At 38.7% G+C, this 12,437-nt stretch overlaps 1 protein-coding gene across 1 annotated transcript in view; it reads left to right on the forward strand.

Moving 5' to 3' along the window:
• Positions 1 to 12,437, forward strand: part of PXT1 (peroxisomal testis enriched protein 1) — a 30,184-nt gene that overhangs the window by 7,839 nt on the left and 9,908 nt on the right. The gene's annotated exons all lie outside the window — the stretch shown is intronic.

The raw sequence follows: 12,437 nt of genomic DNA on the forward strand, positions 1-12,437 counted from the left end.
TTGCCAGCCTGAAAGAGAATGTACATCAAGGTCAAATACATATTTTCTGTTTCTCTCTTTTTTTTGGGCGGTGGGGTAGGGTGGTAGTGGTCTTCAGCTCCTGGTATATAACTCTGGTTGGTTTTCTTTTCTTTTCTTTTCTTTTTTTTTTTTCCATTTCTGTTACTGACTATTCTGAACAGCTTCAGATTCCCCTCTCTTTCAGAAGATGGCCTAGTCTTCTATTTCATATACAAAATTGATGTCATCAGGGTAAATGCCTGAATCACCTGCCTTGCTGCAGACTTCTCTATGTGTGCGTTGCATTTTAATCTCCTCCTATCCTATCTCAAAGGAAGGGGAGGGGGTGTTGTCCTCCTGTTCAAAGCTAATCCTTCCACATGTTTTTATTCACATTTAATTCATTTCCATTACTCCTGGTCTGCTTCCTTCTCCTGAACCTACAAAACTGCTCAAGACTCTCATCTTAGAAAATTGTTTCAGTGCACCTCCTCCTCTAGCTACTGCCCATTCTCTCTCATTCCTTCATCAGGGCACTTAATGGAAGAGCAGTCTACACTTACCGATGCCAAGTCTACTTTGATTGCGCAAAGTCATGCTTCACTGTCTTAAAAACGTCCTTCCACCCTGCTGCGTGATCAATTCTGTTTCCCTGTCCTTCAATCCTGAGTGATATCAATAATCATTTTTTTAAAAACCAATAATGGTAGGTTTCTACCAATTTAATTTCTTTTAAAAACAAATACATATTTATTATTTACTTCTTTAAAAATGTGTCTTATATCCATCTACAATTCACTTTTGAATATGTTAGCAAGTACAAGTAGGAGTACAATTTTAGTTCTAGCTGGACTGTCCAATCTGTTATATTGATCAATTTGTTTGCATCTTTGCCAATATCCTGTATTAATTTTTTTATTTTTAATTTATTATGGTAACATTTATATAACATGAAATTTCCCATCTTAATCATTTTTAAGTGTGCATGTGACAGGTTAGATGTAAGAAAAATCTTGCAAGCCCAGAGGCACCTTTGGATTTGGTGCAGGGAAGCCGGGGGGCATGTCTGGTGAAAACAGTCAGGCTGCTGACACCCGAGGAGGTTAAACAAAGTAAAATACATTGTTCAACTCACAGGGCATGGACCAATCATAATAACCTGTTCATAATCCTTGATTTGAATGTGGATTCAGCCTATTGCAATAGCTTACTTACAAACCTTGGGTTGCATGTCTATTAACCAATCACAAAAATGTATAAACAACCAATCACAATAGCCCACTTACACTACTTAATTTGAAAATTACTTACCAATCACAATGTGCCAACATCTCAAACCCCACCTCACTTTGTTTGATTTGATAAAAAGCCCTTGTGCCCAATCACAGGCAGCCCGTCTCTCTCTTGAGCACGCTTGGCACTCACACCTTAGAGCGTGTACTTTCACTTTCCTCAATAACTTTTCTCACTTATACCTATTTGTTTCATCCTTAAATTCCTTCTTGCAATGAGGCAGCAAGCCTGAAACAGAGCTCCAGTAACATCTTTCTCAAAAGGGAGCACCGCTAGCATACATAGTGGAATTAACTGCAACCACAATATTGTGCTATCATCACCACCATCCATTACCAAGACTTTTTCACGACTCTAAAGAGAAACTCTGTACCTACTAAGCAATAATTCTCCATTCCCCCCTTCCCTCAGCCCCGGTAACCTCTAATCTACCTTATCTCTGTTAATTTGCTTATTTTACATATTTTATATAAGTGCAATCGTACAATAGTTGTCCTTTTGCTTCTGTCTTATTTCACTCGATATAATGCTTTTTTAAAAAATACAGTTTTATTGATATATATTCATATACCCTACAGTCATCCACAGTGTTCAGTTGTTCATAGTACCGTCATATACTTGTGCATTCATCACCAGAATCAATTTTTGAACATTTTCCTTGCTCCAATAAATAAATAAATAAATAAAAGTTAAAAAAAAAAACCACACCTAAAACAATTCCACCCCCCCCATCCCACCTTACTTTTCATTTAGTTTTTGTGCCCATTTTTCTACTCATCTGTCCATACACTGGATAAAGGGAGATCTCACTCATTTATGAAAGACAATCTCACCGGATATAAAATTCTAGCTTGGCAATTGCTTTCTTTCAGCACAGAGTATTTCAACCCACTGTCTTCTTGCCTCCAGGGTTTCTGATGAGAAATCAGCACTCATTCTAAGTGGGACTCCCTTGCTTTTCTTTTTTTAAAATTCAGTTTCATTGAGATATATTCACATACTATACAATCATCCATGGGGTATAATCAGCTGTTCACTGTATCATCATATAGTTGTGCATTCATCACCCCAATCTATTTTTTGAACATTTTCCTTATACCAGAAAAAGCAAGAATAAGAATAAAAAATAAAACTAAAAAAGAACACCCAAATCATACCCCCCACTCTATTTTTCACCCAGTTTTTGTCCCCATTTTTCTACTCATCCATCCATACAGTGGTTAAAGGGAGTGTGATCCTTAAGGCTTTCACAATCACACTGTCACACTTTGTAAGCTACATTGCCATACAATCATCTTCAAGAGTCAAGGCTACTGGGTTGCAGTTTGATAGTTTCAGGTATTTACTTCTAGTTATCCCAATGCATTAAAACCTAAAAAGGGTTATCTATATAGTGCATTAAGAATGCCCACCAGAGTGACCTCTTGACTCCATTTGGAATCTCTCAGCCACTGAAACTTTATTTTGTTCCGTTTCGCATTCCTGTTTTGGTCAAGAAGATGTTTTCAATCCTATGATGTCAGGTTCACATTCATCCTCGGGAGTCAAATCTGGAAGTCAGATCCCACATAGTGGGGAGGGCAGTGAGATCACCTGCCAAGTTGGCTTAGCTAGAGAGAGAGGGCCACATCTGAGCAACAAAGAGGCACTCGGGGAGATTCTCAGACACAATTACGAGCAGTTTTAGCCTCTCCTTTGCAGCAATGAGCTTAATAAGGGCAAGTCCCGAGATAGAGGGCTCAGCACACCAAACCACCAGTCCTCAGTGTTTGTGAGAACATCAGCAACAATCCAGGTGAGGAAGTCCAACACCTCCGCATCTTCCCCCAGTTCCTCAGGGGAGCCCTGCATATATATTTTTATTCTCTGCCCAAATTACTATGGGATGTGTCACTGTTTCACACTAACCTATACAAACCTACCATATCTCACTTTCTATTCCAAGTTCCATGTAATTATGGTATTTGAACAAACTGTATGAGTTAAATTGTTTAGGAAATATATATCCTGCACCAACTAAACATCTCTTCCCTTGGTCTCACATGGAAATTGAAGTTTTAAAACACAGTCAGTATCTTCCTTTACCCTTTGGCCCAATTTGCCCTAGTCTTAACCAGATCTGCTTCATTCATCGATATAATGCTTTTAAGGTTCTTCATTTTGGAGCATGTCTCAGAACTTCATTCCTTTTTAATGGCTGAATAATATTCCATTGTGTGTGTGTGTATGTGTGTGTGTATATATATATATATATACACACATACATACACACACACCACATTTTGTTTATCCATTCATCTGTCAATGGACACTTGGGTTGTTTCCACCTTTTGGGCTATTGGGAATAATGCTGCTATGAACATTGGTATGTCAGTACCTGTTTGAGTCCTGCTTTCAGTTCTTAAGTAGAAATGCCAGGTCATATGATAATTCTATGTTTAACTTTTTGAGAAACTGCTGAACTGTTTTCCACAGTGGATGTACCATTTTATAATCCTACCAACAACATACAAGAGTCCAGCTATCCTCTTTAAAGGATCAGTTTGTCCTTGGTAAGAGAGTTTAAGCCTTCCCAAGATTGGTAAGTGGGCCTGCTAAACTTAAGAAAATTATTTTGAAATTATTCAGATTATGTATTGTTAAGACTTTGCAATATATGTATTTCAACTGTAATCTGTTTAGCTGATTACGAGAGAGTGTGTCCTCTGAGATGGGGCAATAACTGTTGAGTTTGTATTTGTAAGAATTAAATATTCAGAGTGATTGACTTTAAAGCACTCACTAGTCAATGCCCCAAAACTCTCATAAAAGAAGTCACTTTTCCCAACTAAAAGAAGAGGTTACTTTGTGTTTGTGATGAAGCCTTGACTTTCAGTGAGGTTGTCTCAAAAAATAAGGCATGTGTTTTCCAATCTGGAAATCCAGATGCCCCAGCTTGTGGGAGGCCAAGGCTTCCATAACCTCTCATTCTTGTCCACCTGCTGTGTGAGTGTTCCAAGGGCAAAAGGTTGTGTGAACACTCACTTCAGAAACTCCCTTGAGGGTCTGGACTTAGGGGTCATGGTTATCAGCAATAAAGGTTTATGTACTGGAATGATTTTTCCCTCCCAGTGATGAAACACTGGGATGAAACACAGTGATTGCTTAAATTATGTTTGTGGCACAACATGAAAATTACTGCAAAGTTTAACACAGGTGGCTATCCTTTGGAAGGACTAAAAACAATTTTATCAATTTAAATGTAAGCTACATTTACATTTGCTTCACAATTGTACCATAAACTTCCTGTATGACCTTTTATTGTTTTCCAGACTTTCTAAGGGCCTTGCCTTTTCTCTTCCAAGAATTTGGCGTTACTATACACTCAATTTTCCCCCAATTATCAACCCTACTATCTCTTTTATCAAGTCTCCCTTTTCCCTGGGGGCTTCTCTTTTAGAGCTGTCTGTTCTCTTGCTTCAATCTAGTTGTTCGCAAGGCCTGTAGCAACATTGTCACTCCAGGACTTCCTTCACATGGTTTGGATCCACCTTTTGCTAAATCTCATGTCTTTTTCTTTCTTGGTTTACTCTTATTTTATTTACTGGTTTACTGGAATACATCCTCAAGAAACTTCCTAAGAAATTTGTGTATGGGAGAAAAATTTCCTGAGTCCTTGCATGTCTGAAAATGTCATTATTCACCTCTTACATGTGATTTATGGTTTAGCTGGACAGAGAATTCCAGGCTGAAAATAATTTTCAATAAAATCTTCAAAGCCATTGTTGCCGATGGGAAGTCAGTTGCCAAAATGGTTCATGTTTTTCTTTAAAAGTTGTTAGAATCTCTTCCTTATCCTTGGTGTTCAGAAATTTCAACATGTTCCAGGGCGAGGTTTTGTTTCCCCATTTGCTGTCTTGAGAACTTGGTGGGACTTTCCAGTGTGAAATTTTGTGTTCTTCAGCTCTGGAAAGGTCTCTTGTTTCTTTTTACAATCTTTCCCCCTCTATTTCTTTCTTTCTGGAACTGCTATTAATCAGATGCTGTTTGTTCCGTATTGGTCCTCTATATCAACTATCTCTTCTCTCATATTTTCTAACTTCTGATAATCTTTCTGAGTGATTTCATTGACTTTATTTTTCAGACCTTCAAGTGAAATTTTAATTTTGGAAATCATGTATTTGTAATCTCTGAAAGTTTTGTAATCTGATAATTCGTTTTCTATAACATCTTTTTGTTTCATTAATGTAATAATGTTTTAAATATCTTTAGATATATACACTGGAATTTGCAAAAAGTTCTCCTCTGTTCCCTATTTTCTTCAGGACTATAGTTTTGTTTGTCTGGTATTTTTCCTTCATGGTTCTTCTCAATTGCCTGGTAAATCTTTGTTATTTTAAAGACAGATGGGCTTAGTAGCTGGTGTGGGTTTTGGCTGCTATCATGTGAGTAAGACTGTTTTCAGAGGTGGTAGCAGCAGCTAACATTTATATAGCATTTCAGGCCCTGCTCTGTGCACTTTAAATATATTAACTCATTTAATCATCTTAGCAACCCCTCTATGAGGTAATTGCTATGGTATTTCATTAACTCTAGTGTTCTATCAATGTAAGAGGCACTGTTATTTTATTTACTAAGAAGAAAAACAATGTTATTGAACTATGACATGCTGTAGATTGTAAGACACTTCCTGATTTTGGAGATGTTAAAAAATATTAGAATTGGTGAAATAAAACATTACTATTCTCATTTTATAGATGAAGAAACTGAGGAACAGAGAGCTGAAATAACTTGCCCCAGGTTACATAGTTCTATATTTGGACTTAGATGGTCTGACTGCAGAATCCATGGCCTTTACCACTACGCCTAACTGCCTTTCAAGGGTGCCCCCTGAGAAGAGACTTAAATGGGGGCAGAGAGGGACTCTGAACTGGGGAGGCTTTTTGGAGATGAATTAGGGAGCTGCATTTTTGACCCTAGGCCCTCCAAATGCCAGAACAAAGAGAACTTTAATCTGAGGCATCAACATCCACATAAGAAGTTTCAGCTTTCCCCAGAAAGTTTGTTGGCTTCCACTGGAGAAGAGTGGTCTTTTTTCTGCCTGAAATCTGTGCTGGATGTCATGGTCTGGGGATGCCAAGGGTACCAAGTGGTGCAGTTGATGCCCATCCAACCTCCAGTTAATGGTGCATCTTCTCTTCCCAGTTTCTGTGTCTTGGTAAGGTAGATGGGCTTCCAAGCCTCAGGAGCACTGTGCCGGTTTGAGTGTATTGTGTCCCCCAAATGCCATTATCTTTGTGGTCTTGTGTGGGGCAGGCGTTTCGGTGATGGTTGGATTTGCTTGGAGTGTGCCCCACCCAGCTGTGGGCTATGATTCTGATGAGATGTTCTCATGGAGGCGTGGCCCCGCCCATTCAGGGTGGGCCCTTATCGGTGGAGCTATATAAATGAGCTGACTCGGGGGGAGGAAGAGAGTGCAGCTGGGAGTAATGTTTTGAAGAGAAGCAAGCTTGCTAGAAAGGAACGTCCTGGGAGAAAGCCGTTTTGAGGCCGGAGCTTTGGAGCAGATGCCAGCTGCCTTCCAAGCTAGCAGAGGTTTTCCGGACGCCAATGGCCGTCCTCCGGTGAAGGTACCCGATTGCTGAGGTGTTATCTTGGACGCTTTGTGGCCTTAAGACTGTAACTGTGTAGTGAAATAAACTCCCGTTTTATAAAAGCCTATCCATCTCTGGTGTTTTGCATTCTCCAGCATTAGCAAACTAGAACAAGCACTTTTAGTGGATTCTCACCTGGTGCTTTCTCTGCTTGGTTCATTTGTCCATATTCTGTCTCATCTGCTTTCTGCCTTCCAGAAATATGTACAGATCTCTTATCTGCTGTTGAAACTGCCTCAAGTTCTCTTCAAAGTTGTGGCTTTATTCTTTTTTATACTTTCATTTTGGTGAGGCCTTGGGAGGGATTAGGAGGAATAGGGAGGCCAATACTTGTCAGTCTTGAACCAGAAGTCCCTACTCCTATTTTTTAGTGAAGGAAATCAGGATTAAAAAAGCATGACAGTATATGAGAAAATAAAATATTTGCATTATAACTTTCAAAGCATGCTTGCTTAAAATTTCTACTAAATGCAACTGAAGAGACAACTGGTCAAAATTCCTCCTATAGAATTCTCAATGTACAACATTTTGAAAAGTTCCAGCACATTGAGGGTGATTGCTTGTTTTACAAAGGAATTACCTTGCAAAAAGATTTAACATGAGGTTTTTCCAAATTCCCCACTAGATCATTTAGACTATGATTTTATTTTCAGAATTCTGTATAAATATATACATATTTAAATAACTTTTCATTACTAGTTACCTCATAAAAATGAGATATATATGCATAGTTTTCTCCCTGGATATTAAAAAATCAATACTTGCACAGCAATACAGAGTTATACTTCGCAATTTCATTCCTTTTGATGATCTTGTCACAGGACTTCTCATTTGCCTTCAATATATGACAACTTTAGAGCTTTGGTTTAATTTTTTCTTTCCTGTTGTCTTATAATTTTTCCTTTAATACGGTGGTATAACTATTTTAGGGTATAAATGTTTGTAAGATACATACACTTATTCTCTTTAACCAGCAAATAATGACATGTATAGTTGAGTACGGCAGAGTTCTCAGTCTGTTTTGCATTCAACTTTTATGAGGAATAGGTAAATGATTAGAACTAAAACCACAACCCACTAATATCAGGAACTTAATTTTTGAATTTCATCATCAGAGTCTGTCCTGAAGTCGATTTATAGCCAACACCATCTCCTACACAGTTTTATCTACATCAGAAAGTTCTGAATGATGGTAATTAATACTGATATTTATGATTACTTGATTGCAAGGAAGAGAGAATTACTCTAGTCACCTCCAGAAAGATGTGGTTTCTGGTGAGAATGCTTATGGAAAGGAACCAAACTTGCAGGGTTCAGGTTCTGAGGCAGTCTGGGGGCCAGTTTTTTTTGTTTTTTGTTTTTTGTTTTTTGCAGTCTTGGTTTCTTTTTGAATGTCTGCTCAGTTCTTCTCTGTTAAGCAGCTCCCCCTGCCTCTTTCTTGAATGCTTTATTTTCCTTCATAATTTTGACTTGCAAATAGCTTTGACTTCCTGGGCCCAGGGCAATCCCATGGCATTCTTGGTGCTACTGCCAATTCACTCCATTACTCTCCTGGGACTACACTGAACAGGAAGGAAACTGATTGACCTGCTCCCTTTGGGGGCTGGGCTAGAAGTTCAGGTCCCTGGCCATTCAAAGGATTATTTGCTCTTGGGTCGGGTATCCACCTCTGATCCAGTCATCTGTGGTCTGGAGTTGGGAAGGGGGCATGCAGGCGAGAACTTCATTATGTAGGCTTCTCCTGGAAGGGAGTCTGGGAAAACCAGGCAATGATTGGCATGCTAATCACCACACATGCATACACACACACACACACACACAACCCCCCATCATACTCCGTATACAGGCAAACCTTGGAGATATTGTGGGTTTGGTTCCAGACATGGAACCATGTAAACAACATTCATCTCATTGTACATCTCCATCAGAACTCTTGGGTGACCAAGTTCATTGTCAATGAGTAGTAATATTTTGAAAGGAATATTTTTTTTCTGAGTAATAGGTCTCAACAATGGGCTTAAAATATTCAGGAAACCATGTTGTAAACAGATGTGCTGTCATCCAGGCTTTGTTCCATTTACAGAGCACAGACAGAGTAGATTTAGCATAATTCTTAATAGCTCTAGGATTTTTGGAATTGTCAAGGAGGATTGGCTTCAACTTCAAGTCACCAGCCATATTAGCCCTAGCAAGGGAGTCAGCCTGTCCTTTGAAGCCTTGAAGCCAATCATTGACTTCTCTCTAGCTATGAAAGTCCTAGAAGGCATCTTCTTCCAAAAGAAGGCTGTTTCATCTACATTGAAAATCTGTTGTTTAGTGTAGCCACCTTCTTCAATTATCTTAGCTAGATCTCCTGGATAACTTCCTGCAGCTTCTACAGCAGCCCTTGCTACTTCACCTTGGACTTCTTTCTTTAAACTGTATGAACCAACCTATGCTAGCTTCAACCTTTTCTTATACAGCTTCCTCACTTCTCTCAGCCTCCACAGAATTGAAGAGAGGTAGGGCCTTGCTCTGGATTAGGTTTTGGCTTAAGGGAATGTTGTGGTTTTATCTCTATCCAGACCACTAAACTTTTCTTGATATCAGCAATAAGACTGTTTTGATTTCTTATCATTCTCATGTTCACCGGAGTAGCACTTTTAATTTCCTTCAAGAACTTTTCCTTTGCATTTATGACTTGGCTGTTCAGTGCAAGAGGTCTAGCTTTCAGCCAGTCTTGTCTTTCGATATGCCTTCCTCACTAAGCTTAATCATTTCTAGCTTTTGATTTTAAGTGAGAGACAGGCGACTCTTTCTTTCATTTGAACACTTAGAGGCTATTGTAAGGCTATTAATTGGCCTAATTTCAATATTATTTTGTTTTGGGGAATAGGGAAGCCTGAGGAGAGGGAGAGAGACTGGTGAACAGCTGGTTGGGTGGAGCAGGCAGAACACACACAGTTATCTATGAAGTTCGTCATTTTATGTGGGCATGGTTCGTGGCACCCCCAAGTAATTACCTTAGTAACATCAAAGGTCAGAGATCACAGATCACCATAAAAGATATAATAATAATAAAAAAGGTAGAAATATTTGAGAATTACCAAAATGTGACACAGAGACACGAAGTGAGTACATGATCTTGAAAAAAAAGGTGCTGATAGAGTTGCTTGATGCAGGGTTGCCACAAACCTTCAATTTGTTAAAATCACAGTATCTGTGAAGCACAGTGAAGCAAAGCACAATAAAATGAGGTATGCTTGTACTGTAATTAACAAATTAACAATGCCCATCAATACATTTTAGTAAGAAATTTTCAATAGGAGCTGAAACATGGCTTGCCTGACACCATTTTTCTTGCTCACTATTCCTTCTCAGTCATTTTTGTAGACTTTTGTTCCATTGCCTAACTTATTAACCATCAGTCTTATCCAGAGTTTCTGTTGTCAGCTTTACAAACTCCCCCAAAATATCTCATCCATTCTCCCACTTATTTATTGAATAAATGAATGAATGATGACTCAAATATCTAAGTCCCAATATCCCCTGAGCTTCAAATATTATCCAAATTCTTGCTAAGATGTCCTGCAGGTACCTCATATTCACAAATGAACTCGAATTTTCTTCTTTGTCTTTCCACCTGCCTCCCCCCATACCCCCGTTCCATAGCCTTTCCCTCCCGCTACTTCCATTTGCTGTACAGGTTGGTAGTGCCACCACTTTTCCTGTCTCCCAAGCCTGAAAAGTGGAAGTTTTCCTTTCTCTCACTTTTCACATCTAACATGTTAACAAATTCCAGCCTATTCTATTTCCTAAATATTTATCGAATCTGTCTTCACCATTCAGTCCCAGTTAATGCTGCTTTTAATCCAGATTAAGAGCACGGGCCAGATAGATCGAGGTTTAAGTCCTGGCTGTCACACTCATTTGCCTTTAATCCCTAGGCAAGTTACGTAACCACACTAAACCACGAGTTCTCAAACTTGCTGCACCTTGGACCTTGGGTGTAACTCCAAGGATTCTGATTTAACAGAATGGATAAAGACATGAGCATTGGAAATTTAAAAAGCCTCCCTAGGGGATTCCAAGATGGCACTAAGTTTGAGAACTGTTGCTCTAAACTACAGTTTTTCACCTGTAATATGGGGGTGGTTTGTGGTAAGCAAGTTAGTAATTGTTTGGAAGTGCTTTGTCATCCTTCCCCAGGACTTCCACAGTGGCCCATAAATGCATTCTCTACCTCACATCTGATGCCAGAGGCAAATATCTAGTAAGCAACTCTGATCATGTCATCCGCTTAAACTCCTTCCGTGGGTCCCTGCTCTACTGGATAAATCCAAGTCTCTTCCTGTGTCTTCATGATTTTGCTGTGCCTACTCTGTTAGCTTTATCTCTCATCACCATCTGCCTTTCAACAATTGCACCACTTAGAGTTTATGGATAAAACATCACTGTCTGTCACTCCTATGCCTTTGCTGGTGTGATCCTTCTGCCTGGAATGTCCTGTTCACTCCCCTGTCTAGCTCTTCTCCTGGATAATTCTTATTCATCCTTCATCCTTCAAGACTTGGCTTGGATGTCATCTTCCTTGGGATGCTTTTCCTGACTCTCTTACTACATAACATGTTGAAATTGTTGTTTGTGTCTCTCAGACCAGACTCTTTGAGGACATGACTTTATCTGTTCAAAACCCAAGGCCCTCCATAAATCAAAGGGCCTCAAATTTTTATTGAAATGGAACAGGTTCAACACAAAACTTGCTCCATCTACAAAGCCATACTTATATCTCCTTTGCCTGTTTCATCCCTAACCAGTGGGTTGTAAGCAACTTAAAGGAAGAAACCTTGTTTTTATACTTTAGAAGTTCCCCAAAGCACCCAGGACAGTAGTTAGCTGATTGTGAAGCTTAAAAACAGTCATTGGTTGCTGGAAGCAAATAAGGTTTGGAGGCGCATTCAAAGAGAGTGAATAAAAATATTAAAGGGAAAATCTATTTTAAAAAACTCTAATGATTAAGACTTGCACTGCCCAATACAATCACCACTAGCCACATTCAGTTATTGAGCACTTGAAATGTGGCTAGTGCAACTGACAGACCAAATTTAAATATTATTTAATTTTAATTAATTTAAATTTAGGAACTAATGTCTGATTCAGTCACTGGAAATCTTCTAAGCATATTTGGAACACCTTGGGTATATGAGTCTACCTTTTTAACTGTAAATTTCATAAAATCTAAATACAAATCAAGTATTTCCAGTGAAAAGCTAGCATCTGAATTGGGATGTTCTATAAGTATAAAGTACACCTTGGATTTTGAAGACTATAGTCAAATAATGTAAAACACATCATTAATAATTTTTATATTTATTATGTTATAATAATTGGATTTAATGGGTTAAATAAAATCTATTACTAAAGTTAATTTTACTCTTTTATATGTGGCTACTAGAAAACTTAAAATTACATATGTGGCTTGAATTAAATTTCTACTGGACAGAGATGAGCCATTCCAATGCAAGGCTCTGC

This window comes from Choloepus didactylus, chromosome 7 (genome assembly GCF_015220235.1).
Source record: "Choloepus didactylus isolate mChoDid1 chromosome 7, mChoDid1.pri, whole genome shotgun sequence".
NCBI lineage: Eukaryota > Metazoa > Chordata > Mammalia > Pilosa > Megalonychidae > Choloepus > Choloepus didactylus.